The following is a 19,502-nucleotide window of genomic DNA, read 5'->3' as shown; positions in this document are numbered from 1 at the left end:
ACATGCTCTAAGCAAGCCCGAAGTCTAGCAAGGTAAGACGTACAGGATCAAGAATCATCCTTTTTTGATGGATATCCTGCCTTCCAGCTCCACTGAGGTGGTTCTCTGCAAAAGCTCTGCCCTGTGAAACAGAAGCGGAAACAGGCTTGCCTCCTGGGCTTGCGGTGAGAGTGACCACCCGCCTCATCTCTGAATAGCCTTCAGGGTCATTCTTCCCTTTACTTGAAGACTAGTCTACATTCGTAGCTGAAAAGTTCTATGGTCACAGCCTGTGGAATCCAAGAATTCGGAGAGCTTTCCTTCATTCTGTCCTGCTTTCACTGTCCCTTTTAGTTCAAGCTGACAGTGTCTCTGCTGGTATATTTCCATCTCTATTCCTGGCTTCTGCTGAGATGGCTAGTTAAGTCCATGAGTCACATGTGATCTTTTATCAAGCGGTTGTTCAGTCACACCCTTAATGTTCTCTTTGGAGAGATCTTTCTCCTTTTTATTGCCATATGGATAGGCTGAGAATTTTTCAACCCTTCACATTCTGGTTCCATTTTGCTTAAAAATTCCCTTCAGTTCATCTCTCTTCTGTCTCATTTTACTCTGAGCAGTCAGGAGGAACTGGTCTATTACTTCATAACTTTGCTTAGAAAACTTCCTAACTAAACAGCAAATGTCTTCACTCAGAAGTTTTACTTTCCAGAAAATACTAGAACACAATTAAGCCAAGTTCTTTTCCACTTTATAACAAAATTACCTTTCCTGCAGTTTTCAACAACCTAGTCTTCATTTCTGTCTGAAATCTCACTAGAATGGCCTATGACATCCATATTTCTACCTAGATTTTCTCTCTCTCTTTCTCTCTCTCTTTTTTTTTAAGGGCCACACCCTGGAGGATCCCAGGCTAGGGGTCCAATCAGAGCTGTAGCTGCGGGCCTTCGCCACAGCCACAGCAATGCGGAATCCCTAACCCCCTGAGCAAGGCCAGGGATAGAGCGAACCCACATCCTCATGGATATGAGTCAGCTTCGTTACCATTGCACTTCAATGGGAACCCCATTATCCAGTTTCAAAGCCTACACTTTTAAGTCTTTGTTACAGTAGCACCCCACTTCTCAGTTCCAAAATCTGTCTAATCAGTTCAGGTTGCCGTAATAAAATATCAAAGACTAAGTGGTTTGAAGAAGAGAAATTTATTTTCTCACAGTTCTGGAGGCAGGGAAGTCCAAGATCAAGGTGCCAGCCAATTCAGTTTCTAGTGAGAACTCCCTTCCTGGCTTGCAAACATCTGCCTTCTCACTGTGCCCTCACTTGGCAGGGAGAGAGAAAGTGAAAGAAAGAGGGAGGGAGAGAAGTGAGAGAAAGAGACATCTCTGGTGTGTCTTCCTATAAGGACATTTATCCTACTGGATCAGGACTCCACCCCTATGGCCCTATTTAATCTTAATTACCTTCTTATAGGCCCTATCTCCAAATACAGTCACTTTGAGGTTGGAGCGTCAACATATGAGTTTAGAAGGGACGCAATTCACTCTATAGCACCAGGGTTCTGACCTTGGTCCTTCTCTCTTCTGTGTGTGTGTGTGTACATACAATCTTGATTGTTATTATAATCACCAGGCACATTTTTATAAATCCTGATTCCCTGGCTGTACCCCAGAAAAAATTAAATCATATTCTCTGGGGAGGGGAACAAGACACTCATAATTTTTATAGCGTACCAGGTGATTCTGCTATATAGCCGAGATTGAGAGGCTCTCTTATATAATCCCTTTGGGTGACCTTCTTCATTCTGGTAGGTTCAAGTACCTTCTATAACAGTGGTACTCAACCCTGGCTGCATATTAGAATCACCTAGAGGACTGTCTTGGTGTGTGTGTGTATGTGTTTAATCAATGCCTCTGCCTACCATCCTTAGAGCTTCTGATTTACTTAGCCTAAAGTGATATAGAAGCATAGGTCTTTTTCAAAGCTCCTCATGGATTCTAATGTGTAGCCAGAGTTGATAACCACTGACTCCAACAATGATAAATCTCTAGCCCAGTTTTTTCTCTTGGACTTCAGCCTATATATCCAGTTGCCTTAAATGTGTTCCATTGGCCATATCATGAATATGTCATTCATTTAGTAAAATCTTTTTGCTCCAAGCTCCTCCTGAAGCCAGTCAACTTTGTGTCATTTTTGGCTACCTCCATTTCTATGGATATGAGGAATAAATGCTCACCAAGTCCTACAAATTCTTCCTCTGGATGAATTTTAAAAGGTTCCTATTTATGTTCATCCTCACAACCTTTATTGAGTCATCTCAAAATTATTGCAACAGCTTTTTAACTAGACATCCATCCTGCAGACTTGCACACTGAGGCTTGTATAATCTTGAAAAACACTGTGAATTTGATCATTTACCTCCCTCTTGCCTAAAACCCCTTAATAGTGCCCCATTGCCTTAAGGATAAAGCCCAAAGCTCTGACATAAAAGGGTCTTCATGATCTGGTACCGTCTATCTTCACCTCTCCCTCCTTTACATTTATCATCTTCCCTCTCTTCTAGGAAGTGTGAGGATGTCTTCCTAAGGGATGTACAAAAATGTAGGGGATGGGGTTGTGTATATTTTGAAAAGCTTATAATCTTTTGATAGATATTTCCTCATACATCTGTGTAGAAATCCCTACTCTAAGTCATAAATTTCTTGGGGGCAGTAATTGTGTCATTCACAAGGGCATCATGCTTATCACATTTTTTGGCACAATCAGCAAAATTATAAGTGAATAAACATAAATAAATGCATAAATCATTGCTGGCCGATTGAATGACTGTGTCTGCTATAGTTGTGAAAACCAGATTACTACGTTTATTAGAAATGTGTCTGAAGTAAGAGCAAACAGGCACTGAATGAGAATCTGGGGAATTTACCAATAAGTAAAATGAATTATTGTTAGTATGTGAAGGTTTTGATATATAGTTTGGCTGCTAAGTGCTCTAATTTGCTTCTTTTTTGACAATTGTCTACATAAGGTTAAATGTGAATGAGTGAAAAGCATGTTTTTAAAACTTTTTAAAAAATAATTAAACAGGCAGTTACAAAATTAATACATGAATCCTTCACAGTTTCCTCCAATAGTGACATCTTATGGAGCTGTAGCACAATATCAAAACCAGAAAACTGACGTTGTTATAATACTATTTATCTTTCACCATTTTTTACATGTATATATTTGTGTGTTTTGTTTTTGTCTCTACTGTTCTTGAAGTTTTGTCCATGTATAGATTTCTATAACTCTTACCACAATCAAGATACAAAACTGGGAGTTCCCATTGTGGCTCAGCAGGCTAAGAATCTGACATAGTGTCCATGAGATTTGGGTTGGATCTCTGGCCTCATAGATACGGCTGAGATCCAGTGTTGCCATGCTGAAGAACTTCCATATGCTTTGGGTGAACCATCAAAAGAAAGCAAATAAATAAATAAATGATGCATCCTACTTTAAAACAAACAAATATCAAAAAAACAAGACACAGAACTGTTCTAGAGTTCCTGCTCTATTGCAATGGGTTAAGACTCTAATTGCAGTGGCTCACGGTCCTGCAGAGGCACTGGCTCCATCCCTGACCTAGCACAGTGGGTTAAAGGATCTGATGTTGCCACAGCTGTGGCATAGGTTGCAGCTACAGCTGGATTCAGTCCCTGGCCTGGGAACTTCTATATACTGTGAGTGTAGCCATTATTAAAAAAAAAAAAAAAAGGTGCCAAACTGTTCTAATAACACAAAGGAATTTCCCTATGCCATCCCGTTATTAGTCATACCTATCTCCACCCACCCTTTGACAACCCCTAATCTCATCTCCATCTCTATAGTTTGTCAATTTAAAGATTTTGCATATAGAATCATAAAGTATATAACCTTTGAGATTGGCTTTTTCCACTTAGCATAATACCCTTGAGATCCATCCAAATAATTGCATGTAATACTATGTTTTTTTATATCAGGAGATGCAAAAGAGATACCAGTTGAGTTCTAAAATTTGGATGAAATTTCTTTTATTGGAAATATATTGATTTAGATCTTTTAAAAGACATTAGGGTTTATTCATCCTAGTTAGTTATTAGCATTATATTTTAAAAACTCAGGTGAGATTAATTTTTACATTGTTGGAGAAATATTAACTAAGGTTTCAGGTATCATTTGGAAAGAAATACTCAGATAGTGTCATTTTGAACTTATAGTCCACAACTTGATACATACATGCAATATAAAAATTCACAAGGTAAACTCACTTTGCCATTGCTACAGACTGCCAAGGGCCAGTAAGTATTTTATTGACAGTTAGGTTTGGTGGAATTATTATTCTGGTGAGACTGATTTGGGAGCTTATTTAATTTGAAGAAAGTTTTCTTGATTTCCCTAATACTGAGAATTTTCTCTTATCTGCCATAACCTCTTATTATTGTCACCTCTCCATGAAATGCTATTATGGTTCCCATATTCAAATGCATTTTCAATTTTATTCATATTTTTCAGCTACTGACAGCTATCAGTCTTGTGACAAGTAGCATTTATGATAATATACTAACAAATTGTTTGAAAGAAAAGGAAAGTGAGTGATTTATGTCTTAGGTGTAAGGAGGTTAAATTTGATTTCACTGTAATAAGACACTTCGAGACAGACTTAGTTTTGCTACCGTGAGCTTACTGGAGTTATTATGCCATATTGAGCAAAAGCTTTAATCTATGTTTAGCCAGAAGACTTATTCATTCTGCAAAAGAAAGATTTCTATCGTCATCCAAAGAATTGACTTCTTGTAGATTTTGAGAGAGCCTTTATCCTGCTAATACCCTGCTTATGTAATACAAATATATGGGAAACTTCCCAAAATACATCCTATCTGTGAGAACCCTTTTCTTCTAGCCATCTCCTTCTCAATTGCCATCTTCAGCTACATGTGCTTAAGGCTGCATGAACTGCCAACCCCTCTGACCCTTATTCTTCCACTTACCTTCCCATTCCCACATGTTCCTTCGCACAGATATGCATAATTCGCCAAATGAAAACAGCAAAAGAGAAAAAGCATTTGAAAATTATTGGCCTTAGCCTTAATTTATTAAAGTTCTTATACTTTAATAGGAAAGAGAAGAAAAACCCAATCGAAACTGGGGGGAAATAGCATGAATGGGCCATTCACAAAGAAGGAAATAAAAATGCCAGGATTCAGATGAAAAAAATGTTCAACAATATTAGAAACATAACATTCAAATTTAAAAAGCGATGTTACCTTTTTTTTTTTTCTTTTGATTGCTGAGGATTTTATAAAAATGACAATTTCCAGACTGGCTAAGACTCAGTGAAACAGGCACCTCATGGAGTGTCTGGTGTAAATGTAAATTCAGACAGCATTTCTAAAGGCAATTTGGCAATAAGAATCAGATACTTTAAAAATATACAAATATTTTATATCATCATAATTTATATTATTATACTTTAAAGATGTTCAATAATAAGGTAATAGTAAACAAATCATGGACCATCTCTATTATGACATGTTAATTAAAAAAGATTATGTACGTAGGAATATACTATTAAGTAAAAAAGTGGTTCAAGCTTTTATGTATAGCATGATCTCAATTTTGTCCCCCCACATATATAATTGGTGAGAGAGAAAAAACTGTAAGAATTCCTAATTAAATATCAGTGGTGATTATTTGTGTGTAGAAGCGTTGTTGATTTTTCCATTTGTGTCTCACCGTATTATCCAAATTTTCTAGAATGTACATCATTCATTTAAAAAGATAGTAAAGCAGAAAGGACTTTGAAATGATACCATGCAATATTCCAAAATGAATACAGAGAGTTGAATAATATTATGGTATGTTGAAAAACCTGTGTCAAACTATTACCACCTCTCTTATTGTTTTATTTTTTTTTAACCATCAGAGACCGTATTTCTTATTCTCTCCTCATATAGACATAGACCTCATGTTTTGAAATATTTCCTCTACCAAACAAAATTAAGATTAATTAATACATTGTCTCACTTTTCTCAAAAAAAAAATGATATTTGCCAGTAATAGCTGAGGAAATAGTTGGTCCCAAGCTGAATCGATATCATTTCACACAAAAAACAAACAAAAAAAATCGAAAAGACACTCTTTCAATCACTAAGCATCCTTGTTACAGGAAACCATGCCCAGGCCTCCCAAAGTCAGACTGAAATTATGAAGGACAAGGACCGCCATGTCCTGAGACAAGCATTTTTGCCTGAGGTGACTCAGTTGTTTGAAAACCTTGTAACTTTTATTGACTATCTCTCATTTTTTTGTTCTGCTCTCTATATAATTTCCTCAACTTTACTTTCTATGAAATTTTTACAGTTTATCTTTTCTTTTTCCCTGCCAAAAAAATGATTTCTTTTTCTCTGTTTTTTTTGTTTTGTTTTGTTTTTAATTCCTGCTTTCTCTTTCATGGATGTATATATCCTCGACTCTTTGGGGAAAAATGATAGTCTGTTTTGTTTCATTTTGTTTTGTTTTAGAAGTTTCTTCAAATATGTCATGATCCGAGCTGACCTTATTTTAACACTTCAAAATTTTTCATTGAGAATAATGTAAGTGCTATAATGTGCATTGATATTAAATGCACAACTTCTTGGATTTTTGTACATGTATGAACCCAAGTAACTAACAGATGGTCCAGACAAAGAACATTTCAACATCACAGATAAGACCCCCAGAGAAGTATTCACTATTCTAACTTCTAATACCATAGATGTTTTGGCCTATACTTAAATTTCATATAAATTGAATTATGTAGTATATATATATATTTACATCTGCCTTTCACTAAAATATGCCTGGCAGATTTATCCATGTTATTGCCTATAGCAATAGTTCATTCTCTTTTTAAAAATATTATTATTATTATTTTGTCTTTAGTCCTTTTAGGGCCGCACCCACGGCATATGGAGGGTCCCAGGCTAGGGGTGTAATCAGAGCTGTAGCCGTTGGCCTACACCACATCCACAGCAATACCAGATCCAAGCCGTGTCTGCAACCTACACCACGGCTCACGGCAACGCCAGATCCTTAACCCACTGAGTGAGGCCAGGGATCGAACATGAAACATCATGGTTCCTAGTCAGATTTGTTTCCACTATGACACAAACGGGAATTCCCATTCTTTTTTAAAACTTAAAAAAAAATAACTGTTTACTATTCCACCATATAAATATGCTATACTTTCTTTATCCATTTTCCTACTCTTGAGTATTTTGATTATTTCCAGTTTGAGGCTATTGCATATAAAATTACTATGAATATTTTTTGACATATATTTTGGTATATATATAAAAACTCATTTCTCTTGAGTATATATCTAGGACTAGAATTGCTGAGTTATAGAATAGATATGTATTTAGATTTAGTAGATACTTCCAGTTTTCCCAAATGGTTGCACTCATTTATAGTCATATCAACTAGCAATGTATAAGAGTTCAAATTGCTCACAATCCTCACCAAAATTTGATATAGCTACTTTTTAAAAAAAATTTTTAGCCATTCTGGTAGTTTAACAGTGATATCCCATTGTCGTTTTAAATTATATATCCCTGGATGACTAGTGATATTGAGTAATTTTTCCTAGGCTCATTGGACATTTGGATAGACTCTTTTGCAATATTTACTTTCAAGTATTTCAGTTAATTTTTACAAATTAAGTTGTCTTTTATTTATTTGAAGAAGTTCTTTGCATAGTCTCATAAGTGTTTTGTCATATATCTGTATTACAGATATACATATTTCCTGTTAGTGTCTTTATCTTTTACTTTCTTAATGTTGTCTGTTGTGAACCAAGTTCCTTAATTTTAAAGAAATCCATGATATCAGTTTGCCCTTTTTTTATTAGTGCCTTTTGTGCCCTTAAGAAAGCTCTGCTACTATAAGGTCCTAGATACATTTTCCTGTGATTTCTTCTAAAAGCTTAATTTTCAAATATTTGGGTCTATGACCCATATTTAATTAATTTTCTATATGGCATGAGGTAGGGGTCAAGGCTTATTTTTGTAATATGGATATTCAGAGGAAATTTTCTTCAGTCTCCATTGGTCTTTTGTACATAGTCAGCATTTAGTGAAAAATGAGACAAAAAAGCGAGGGCAAAGCAACCTATTGGTTAGAGATAAGGCAGCCAATAGAAACAGACATCAAGAATGATGCAGTAAAATCTGATTGTAAGCACTCTCTGTACATGAGTGGGACTTGTAAATAGGTGTCACTGTGTGTGGATTTGGTCACCATCTGGCTTTTTTTTTTTTTCTTTTTTTTTTAGGGCTGCACTCATGGCATGTGGAAGGCTATGGGTCAAATCAGAGCTACACCTGCTGGCCTGTACCCAGCCACAGCAATGCCGGATCTCAGCTGCATCTGTGAACTACACCACAGCTCATGGCATCGCTGGACCCCCAACCCCCCCGGGGCAAGGCCAGAGATTAAACCTGCATTCTCGTGGATACTAGTCAGATTTGCTTCCACTGCACCATGATGGGAACTCCCACCATCTGGCTTTTTTATGGAAACCCATAATGTCAATTATTGTAAATATTTTTTCAAGGAGATGTGATTTCTGCCTTAAAGATTCCTCCAATCTTCTGACTCACCTGATGTTTAAAATCTCCTTTCATTTGGTGTGATAAAAGGGAGCTGGAGGTCTAAGTTTTCCTCTATGGTCTTTTAGCAATTATTCAGCCCTACTGCTCACTCCTTTCACTCTTAAGTTACCTCCAAATACTTAGTTTTTGGGAGGAGTTGAGGGGGCAATGTGTCCTCCTTGTCAATGATATTCCCTTCTCACAGATGTGGAAGTTAGATCCCATAAACTGGGTTTATGCTCCAGTTTCTATCTCTTAAAGCTTTCTTACTAACCTACTTTGCCTCTGAATCATCACCTACTAAATGGAGACAGTAACAGATAGTGTTGTGAGGGTTTGGTGAATTAAATTATGTGAAAATTTTGTGATGATGCTTAGCACATAATTAATGCTCAAAAACCATTAGTTATTATTAGCTTCCTCCATTCAACTCATTCAGTTACCACTCCATTTTGCTTCATCTTCAAAAGACTGCATAGACATTTATCCTTGGCTACTGTCTTCTCTCACATTCTCTTTGTTCTTTCAAATTACTTTGTTGTAATTTTTATGAGATTTATAGAGGAATTTGATGGAAAAATACGTTCACATATTTAACTAAAATTCACCCAACTGATAAATCCAAAAGTTTCAATTTCTGCACACTCTCTTTATAATTTTTCCACACCATAACTGTATAATCACTGAGCTAGATGATTCTAGCTGATAACATAAAAAATGATGCCCATAAAATGGTGAATTTCACCTTTTTAAAAAAATGCTCAAATCATTTCTTTACATTTTTTCTCCTTTTTCCAGCGCTCTCATTTTCCTACCTGATTGGATATTAGTTGATTGATTGACCAGCATGTAAAATAAAACACTTTAGGCAGCACTTTGGAAAGGACATGGAAAGCTGTATAAATTCCTTGATCAAATTTAAATACCCTTAAGCGACCTCCATTAACCTTGAACACCCCAAGCTATTCCCCCAGGCTCTACAACTTACTCAAAGCTCAAACCAAATTTAATGTCAGAATGAGTCCATCTACATGGAAAGTATGAGTCACTCTTGTTTGAGTGTTCAAACATTTATTCAAAAAATGTTTGAATAAAATAATTTCTATAAATATATTTATGTCATTAGCACCATATTGTAAATTTATATTATTTATACTGAACAAGCTATAATAACTCTATATTAAAAAATCCTATTACTTTAGTCATGTACAATAAATGTTTTATTCACAAAGTGAAATAGCATTTAGGTTTATTGTTTGTTGCCCCTTTGTCAGTTTAAAAGCAATAGGTTATTGATTTTTTTACATGTTATTTTATCAATTTTTTCCCATAAATACATTGTGACTGTGTAATATTTTCTAATTGTATATATGAGTACATGTGTGATGTGTGCATTTTTGTGTGTACATATGTATATAGTTAAATATGCATGTATCTAAGTATATATGTGTATGTATATATGAATGGGTGGGGGGACTGTAGCCTAGCCAAAAAGACCCAGACTCAGCTGGATATAATCATTTAAATGTATATTGTACCCATTTAAAATTAAACTCAAATAGTTTTAAGGTGGTTTGGGGAAGTACAAAACAGAATAATGGAAATAACTACAAAAAAATCTATGGGGCGAGGTGGGGGCAGACTCCCCTAGCAGTTAGCTATTTTAGACTGTGAAGCAATACCCCAAGAGAAGCCAAGGAGTCTCCATCACTTGAATCATTTAAAATTGGACTAGACTAAGCTCGAGAGAATATACCATTGGGAGTAATCATGCTTTGACAGAGAAAGACTGAGAGATCTTTTCCAATTCTAATTGCCATGATCCTGTGTAATTCAATTTGAAATGGCCTTGCTATTCGAATTCACAAAGATCCTATTTTTACTAACTCTTTCTTTTTCATAATCCTGCTTCTGATATCACTACTCCTTTAAAAAGAAAAAGAAACCCTCGAGCTTAGTTCCCAAGTATTCATTGAATTACACTCCTTATTTCCCTATTTTTTTTTTCCCCCCTTCTCCAGACAGACTGTTTTGCAGACTCAAGCACTGCATTCAGGGCTGGGCAGACAGTGATTATCATCACCCCCTGCTTTCATCCATTAGAGCTGGGCGTTAGCAGGTAAGGGTGAGGGCTGACAAAGAGGTTTTCAAAACTGGTCAGCATAAATGCTTCCAGGAGGCCAATTCAGGATAATCTATTGAAATATGGATCAGAAATATTACCAGCCGAGTGAGGCTGAATACCTCTATCTGTTGCATTTAAGCCAAAGCAATAGAATGCTTTCATGGGAGAAAAACAACAAAAGCCATAATTACATGTGGAGAATTGTCTGTTCACATCATTTGGGGGTTAATTTTATGAAATGGTTGCCATTCTGTCTCAGCCATTTTATTTGTTTGGAGATGCTTCAGGGTTAAGGTCCCTGGAGACTTGAGTCCAGGCGGCCTCTGGTTTCCAGGAGCCAATTTGTGATAAGATCAAAGGGGTCTATAGTCCCAAGAGCCTGAGTTACACTTTGGAATTTACAGGTGTGCCTCATTTTACACAGCATGTCTAGCCTGAAACCTATAGGAAAATAAATTTTGGTGAGTTGAATTTTGTTAACCCACTCATCCGTTCCATTGGTAGTGGCTTCTGATCATTTAATTGATCAAAATTGAAGTGAAGCCATGAAATAAATTTTGTTATAAACTAAGAAGGCTTTTTGTGTTTTATGGCTCATTTTCTTTCCCATGTAATTTTTATTCAACAATTTTGGAAATGGAAAAGTAAAATTTTAAAAAATTATTCTGAAAATTTGAAGTAAAATTTCTAAACACAAAATGGTGATTACAATGCCTTAAAATCATGTTATACATAGATAATATTTAAATTATTAGAGTGATATTTTCCTGCTGTGCTTTACTAATATTCTTTATTTTGGAATATTTCAAACATACATACAAATATAAAGAGTAATGTACTAAATATTCATTATCCACTACTCAGAATTTTAAAATACTAATAAGTATTGTATTGTTTAAAAAAATAAACCTGGGTTTATAGAGTTGAAGAATGTTTAAGCCCTTCCCTGGTGTTATTTCCCTTCTTCGCTCTCTAAAATAGCATCTCTCCTAAAGTAGAAGTATATCTCTGTCTATTGTCTGCATTTTTACTAAATGTATATTTTACTAATTTTACCATAATTGGTAAATAGTGTTTTTGTGACTTCTTAAAATGTTCATAAACAATGTCATACTTCAGTCTTGCTTTTTCCCTCAGTATTTTGTTTTTGATTTCTATCTATATAAATACATGTAGATCAAGATTTAAATAAATTTACTACATATGGGACTCTCCATAATTATTTTTTTATTCATCTACTAATAATGTACATTTAGGTTGCTTCCAACTTTTCACTACTGTAGACTCTAGCATGTCTCCTTTTGTATAAATGTTCAAGTTTCTTTAAAGTCTGTAACAGCAATTGGATTTTCTGGGTCTAGAGTATATGTATCTTCATGGATACTACTAGATCGCTCCCCAAATTTACACTCTCACCAACAATCATGTGGTCAAATTAATCTTTTCCTTATGATTTTTACTCTCTGAGCTTGGTTTAAAATTTCTTCTCTCTCCTCATTATAAAAAGTTATAACTTCTTGGGAGTTCCCGTCGTGGCGCAGTGGTTAATGAATCCAACTAGGAACCATGAGGTTGTGGGTTCAGTCCCTGCCCTTGCTCAGTGGGTTAAGGATCCAGCATTGCCGTGAGCTGTGGTGTAGGTCACAGATGCGGCTCGGATCCTGCGTTGCTGTGGCTCTGGTGTAGGCCGGTGGCTACAGCTCTGATTAGATCCCTAGCCTGGGAACCTCCCATATGCCGCGGGAGCGGCCCAGGAAAAGGCAAAAAGACAAAAAAAAAAAAAAAAAAAAAAGTTATAACTTCTTGTGTGTTCACATTGATGTCTTTAATCCATTTAGATTTTTTTTTTTTAAGTATGTGAGTTAGGGTTCTAATTATATTGTTTTCCATATGGATAGTGAACCTACTTTAATGATACCTGCTGGTTCTTAAGGTCACCTCTGCATGCACTGCGATCTGGTGCAAGACTGAGTATTTCCATTCAGTGATAGATCTGGCTTCTTTTCCACTCATTGATATGGTGACCTTCCCCTAACACTACATTATTTTAGTTGATGTAGTAGTACATTACAATCATTCATGCCATCTAATGAAACAAATCTTTCCTTCACTTTTTTCTACTTCAAATTTGTCTTGGTTATCCTTGGAACTTTATGCTCTTATATGAATTTTATAGTCAGTTTTTAAGAAATCCTTAATATGATAAAGTGGTAATTAAAATGTGTAATATAATCTATTCTACTTATATCAAATCACTAAATCTAATTTATTGCTCATTAGTCAATATTAAAGATCTCCTGCCATGTCCTGACACTTAAAGTCTTTGAAAAATAAGCTTATCATGTTCCTTTTCTTCTGCAAATAATTACTTTTTCCTCAATTTCAGTAATTTTCATGTTATTCCCATTCTCCCAGCTCATGGACCTCTTAATATCCATTCCAGCACCACATTAATAGATTCACTTCTTGCTGTCCTGTTGTGACCATGTTTTGGGAATGTAATTCTCTGTTTTGGTCTTCCTCTATTTCCTTCTCCAATCAGTTCTACAGAGAGGTTGTAGAGCAACTGTTTTCCTGTTTTAATCATTCCTCTTATATGACCACGATCTTAGACTCTTATTTGCTATAGGTCTTGAGTGACCCTTTGAGGCCAAGCGTCCAATTTCACAGGTGAACAACTTTAGTCCCAGAGAGGATTTGCCCTGCCCAGATCTAGTCAGGAGAGGAATTAGGACTCTGGAAGTAAAACCTAGGTCAAAGCCCATGTCTTCTGACTCCTGAACCAGTTCTCTTTCTACCTTGCTCTCCTCCTCCCAAACCTTCAGATATTGTTCCCTAGTGAATTCTACTTCATAAAAATCTCCCAGTGGAACTTCCCTTTCTTAGTCTTACCTGAGAAGGTAACTTGTTCCTTCCCGCTTCTTGGAAATACAAACTTTGACCTTGAGATCCAATCTCCTTACTTTCTACTGAGCTAGGTCTCACCTTCTTAGACATGTTCCTTTTTCAGAATGTGTAACTACTACCACCAGTACTACTACTTTGTTACTGCACTTAACAGTAATGATAAACCATCATTTAGTGAACTCTTACCATGAATCTAGCTTATGAAATGCATGACTTCACCTTGCTTCACTCTGCAGAAGCAAGATGGGAAACCCAGAGAGGTGAAGCAACCTTCCCTGGATTCCACAATCTGGAGTAGAATCCGAGTCTCTAAGAGAACTCCAGCTCCCATAAGCTTACCACTCTGTTCCACCCCTCCTAACTCTCTAAGAATTTGGCATTTTTCAGCACTAGCTGTCCCTTAAATTTGGTTGCACACACTTGGCTGCTTTGGGTATGTTCTCAGTGTTGTCATAAACATAGGCCCCATCCTTTTAACTAGACTGCATAACCTCTGAATACAGGATTGTTTAAAGCTTTTTTTAGATTGCCCTTTCTCCTCAGAGCCTCTAGTGAGACGCTCTGCTCTGAGTCTTACCATGACTGATGACAGTCTAATTAGCCTAGCGAGTCTCTGACAACCATCCAAGAAGCTTCTATGCTAAAAAATCTCCCATTGTGGCAGAGATTAAAACCGGGACCGATCATTTTTATGACAGGGTGAATAGAATGCCACTGAGAAAACAAATTTACTACATTTTAGCACAACAACTTGTTTGTGGTTGCATAGATAAAGTCCAGTAAAAGCCCTTTGATTCATTCTAACTTACTGCTTCTTTAGCAAATAGTATATGTTGTTCATTAGAAACCAATTTGGCCTGTCATGTAAAATGCATTATAAACAATTTTTTTTTTGGTCTTTTGTCTTTATAGGGCCGCACTCACGGCATATGGAGGTTCCCAGGCTAGGGGTCTAATCAGAGCTGTTGCTGCTGGCCATGGCTACAGCCACAGCAATGTCAGATACGAGCTACATCTGCGACCGACACCACAGCTCACAGCAACGCCAGATCGTTAACCCACTGAACGAGGCTAGGGATCGAACCCGCAACCTCATGTTTCCTCGTCGGATTCGTTTCCACTGTGCCACAACGGGAACTCCTGTAGACAATTTTGAGTGAATTTTACTTCAAAAGTGATTTAGTGAAAACATAAAAAAGCATGTGGAATCGCTGACATGGAAATGCATAAATACAAAACACATCCAGGTCCACTATGCACAGTGCTCAGATTGTACTTTCCAGGAGTCTGGTTGAGAAGGGTCGGTGGCCAGGCTTAGACAAGGAGGGATTTCCTTTCCTTTCCCCTCTTCATCTTGAGCAGGCATCTTTCAGCAGTAAATGAGCAGGTAGCCAAATAGTCATTAAAAGCCCAATTTCAAAGACACTTAAAGAATTTTAACTTTCTTGACCTTTTTATTGCAAAATTGACAGAACAGATTTTTTAATTTAATAAACTTTTTTAGAGTAGTTTAAAGTTTACAGGAACAGTGAGCAGAAAGTGCAGAGTTCCCTTATTCTCCCTCTCTGCCCACAGCCCGGCATGCCACCCCTCAGCGTCCCCTCTTAGTAGCATCTTGCAGTAGTGTTATATGTATGATACAACTGATGTGTCCTTATTGATGCATTACTGTTAACTAAACCACAGCTTACACTGTGTTCATTCTTTGTGTTGTATATTCCACTGGTTTTGACAAACACACACTGCCAGGTACTTACCATTACAGTATCATCCACACAGATTATAAGCTAATAGTATAAAAGGAAGACTGGAAGAGACCATTTTGAAATATCTAACTGTGGTGAAACAAGTTAAATGAACTAAAACTCAAACAAAAACTTAGCGAACTTATTCTTTATAGTTCCGGCCAGACAGAAAAGCAATATAGTGAAAATTAAGTAGTCTTGTCTTTGAAAATTGTAGTTATTTTGATAAACAGTGGCTGTCACAAAGAGCAAATGCAAACACCACATACTCCAGCTCATTCTCTCTAGTGTACTGTTCTCAAGGTTTGGTGTGAATACTTCATAGTTAAAGTATGTCTTCCCCTGAGGATCACAGAGCCATTTAATTTCTGTTCTGGCATTTGGCCTATTGTGTTTATGAGGTTCTATTGAGAAATGGGATTGATGATTTCTTCCATAACCACAAAGAAAAAATTGAGAGTTACTGATTTCAAACCACTGTTATAACCTTTCATGTTTTTCTGGAAAAATGTTTTCTCTCCAAAATGGGGGAGAAGAAAAGGATTTCCTATTAAATGTCTGACTGGTTGGTATCATCTCATTCTTCAAGATGTTGAAAATTCACCTCAGACTTGGCCAGAGAAAGACTGGAGTTCCCCATATGTAGTCTGGAATCTACCAGATATTGATTGCTCCCTGGCCTGACAGATCTCTATTGGTTTCTGCCTGTTCTGGCATTATTGTCAAGATGAGTGGATTTCACATCTAGGGTTAACCCTGCCTGCCCGCCCAGCAACTCTCTTGTCAGTATACATTCACTGCTTTTGTCTCAAAGACTTCCCTTCCCAACCCCCACAGTTCCTTGAAAACTTAAATGAAGCCCAGTGGTGATTTTTTTTTTTTTTCCAGTATCTTCCCCTGTGTGTGAAGTGCCACTTTAAGACTTTGTTGGAGAACCACAATCCAAGCTCTGATGTACAACATTTTCTCTAGAGCAATGGCTTTTAATTAGGGGCAAATTTGGCCCCCAGCAGACATTCAGCAATATCTGGAAATACTCTGGGGTTGTGACAAGCTCAGGAAGGTATTGCTGGCACCTAGTGGGTACAGGTCTGGGGTGCTGCCACAGTGCACAGGACATCTCCCCACATCAAAGGATTACCTGACTCAAAAGGTCAATTGTGTATACTGAGTTGAGAAGCCCTACTCCAGCATTTCGGTCAGTCAGCCATTTTTGCCATCCCATGTTGAAATATGCTGCTTTTCAAAGTATTGCATTTGTTGAAATATTAAAGCATTACATTCTGATTTTTTAAAAAGATATTGTCCAGTAATAGAGGAAAAGAATGTGTTTTTCTATCACCTTGTTCAAGAGTAAAGCTACAGTATTTGCAAAGTAGAAAACCCTACTTGCCACTCAAAATGTAACCTGTCATGAGGGATAAGAGATTAACTGATTTCACTGCTAACTTTTATAGTGTTATTATTTCCCTTCTAACTACCTTCTCAATGTCTTTGCTGACAAAGATGTTTTAAAATGGAAGACAATTAGAGGCTTTTTGTTTATGAAAAATGAAGTGTTCGGGCTCAAAAGCATGCACAGTGGACCTCTTACAGAATGCTTAAAATCTCCTTTCATTAAAAGATTTTCTTAAGTGGCTCTTTGTCACTTAATAGGAATTTCTGTTGTTGCTACTGTCATTTTTATGCATAAACACCAGCATCTGAAGATTTCCAGGATATCCTTCAGAATTTCACACCCCTTGATGTCGGGTTGCCTCAGATGATTTTTCCGTCTTAAATATCATATTTAAAATTACGTAGTAACTTGTCCGAGAATGCACTAGAAAAGCCACTGCAGGGAGCTCCCATTGTGGCTGAGCAGGTTACAAACCTGGGTAGGATCCAAGAGCATTCTGGTTCTATCCTTGCCCTGGCTCAGTGGATTAAGGATCTGACATTGCTGTGAGCTGGAGTGTGGTTCTCAGATGTGGTTTGATCCCCAGTTGCTGGGGCTGTGGTGTAGGCCAGTAACTGCAGCTCCAATTCGACCCCCTAGCCTGGGAACTTTCATAGGCTGCAGTTGTGGCCCTAAAAAAGAAAAAAGAAAAGCCAGTGCAAACTGGTAGCCAGAAAACCAGATCCTACTCACAGATGAGTTTTGTTTATCCGGAATGAACTACAAATGTTTTAAAATTAGTTATCAATATTCTAAAAAATAGTTCATGAGAATCTGGACATCTCTTTTTTTCTTGAAAATTGGAAATATCTAGTATTTGGGGCCAGCATTCCTTCATGGTAATAATTGGCAGAGAAAGGACAGTAGCCAAACACTTTCTACAGGGCAGGGGCACACCAGTTTGCTCTGGTTCTGCCCAGGCTGCTCCATTCAGTCACTCTGCCTTCTGCCCCCAGTGATCATTTGAATTTGCAACTCCTGCTCCTCTATGGAATGATTGAGTTCTGTAACTGCAAATGTCATTGGTTAGCTGTCAGCGGAACTAATTTTTAGTTCATAAACCAATTTAGAAACTCCTATTTGAAGTCAGATGGAGACTGAGGCAGCTTAGGAGGGTGGTAGGAAATACAGGGAGGAGAACAGACCCCTGGAGATGTGACTGAACGTACTGGAGGGTCACGAAAAGAATCATGCTTTAATGTGAAAACAGACTCAGGGGCTCCAGTCTGCTCTCTGACATCAGCTCTGGGGAGAAATCTTCTGCACGTTGGTGAGAAGAGAGCAGGCCAGGTAGTAGACAGGAAGAAAAACTGACGCCATTTCTGACCATGGTCAGAGGTTCTTTGCCATTGATTCAGCCTGTATACCATCTTTGCCCCAAGTGCTGACCCGTGTTTGTGGGGAATCACCAGGATCAGAAATGGAATCCAGGAAGAGCTCTGTGTGGTGAGAATCAGCCCAGGATGACTGGACAGGAGCAGGATGTGTTGGGATTAGGGTACAAGGCAAAAGTGGAGGAAAAAGAAAAACCCACTACCAAAGCACAAGCAGTATCAGATATAGGCATTAGGGTACTAAGTTTAGGGCTTAAGCCAGAAGAAAAGGTCAGATAGGAAAGATGCAGATGCCACTTTCCCGCCTCTGCATTCCTTTGCAGGAACTCTGCGATTGGGGTGAATCTGGAAAACCCGTGGTCTCCTCTTTCTACTGGTGGTAGTCTGTGTCTGCACTCTGCTGAGTCTCCATTTGACAATGTCTGATTCCCTCATCAGCTGCAGTGGTTGCCTTGGGGATGCTGTGCTTGATAGACCATATGTCTAGTTATCCAAGGTCTAGAGAAAAGCCAGGGGTGATTTAGCTCCAGAGAGCTTCAGGATACTTCCCTCACGCCTTGCTCTCAAACCGGACAAACTAGATAAAAGTTTTGAAGCTGGAGCCTCCTCTTGAACTCCACGAACAAGGAGATGAAGGCAAAAATGCTCAGGGATGTGAGGAGGTGGTGGAGTGAGGGAATGGGCAGTTTGGAGGGTGTTTAAACCTTATCCGATGAAAGAGAAAGAAGAAAGCACAGGAAAGAAATATTTGAGGAAGGAAGAGAACCAGAGAATATTAAAATTGTTGCTGGAAGGAATCCCAGGAAAATACTATGCTAGACTAGGCTGGGTTTTCCTTGTTTAATATGTGTAGAGGGACCATATAATTTACCATCCAAACCTGGACTCTTTTAAGAGTGAAAAAGGAGCTATTAGTAATTTTTCCAAGATACCAGCAGGACCCTGGACTGGCCTCGCCAGCCAGGGCATCAGATCTTAATAGTCAGGGACAAAGTAAGGAAGCTCCCTTCAGATTCATGGCCCTGGGTTTACAGACTAAATTGTAGAGGCCTGGAGGCCTCCACTGTAAGCAATTTTACTATGATGTACAAAGTTGAGACTCACACTTGAACTTGGTGAGGATGAAGAAGAGAGTGCTTCTCATCACTAACTAAGCATTAGAATGACCCAGAGACTTTAAAACATTACAGAGGCACCGGAATTCAATTTCAATTATTCTAGACTGGGCCAAAACAAGAATTTGGAGAGTTTATTGTGCAACTCCCCAGGAACTCTACAGATTCCTCCAGGTTTCTAGGCAACCTACCCCCACCTTCCCTTCCCCCT

This window comes from Sus scrofa, chromosome 2, assembly GCF_054392235.1.
Source record: "Sus scrofa isolate SSC_HxYL_T2T_F1_AM1 chromosome 2, Sscrofa_HxYL_maternal_Yorkshire_Landrace_v2.0, whole genome shotgun sequence".
NCBI lineage: Eukaryota > Metazoa > Chordata > Mammalia > Artiodactyla > Suidae > Sus > Sus scrofa.
The sequence above is the reverse complement of the archived record's forward strand: the minus strand, read 5'-3'. Positions refer to the sequence as shown.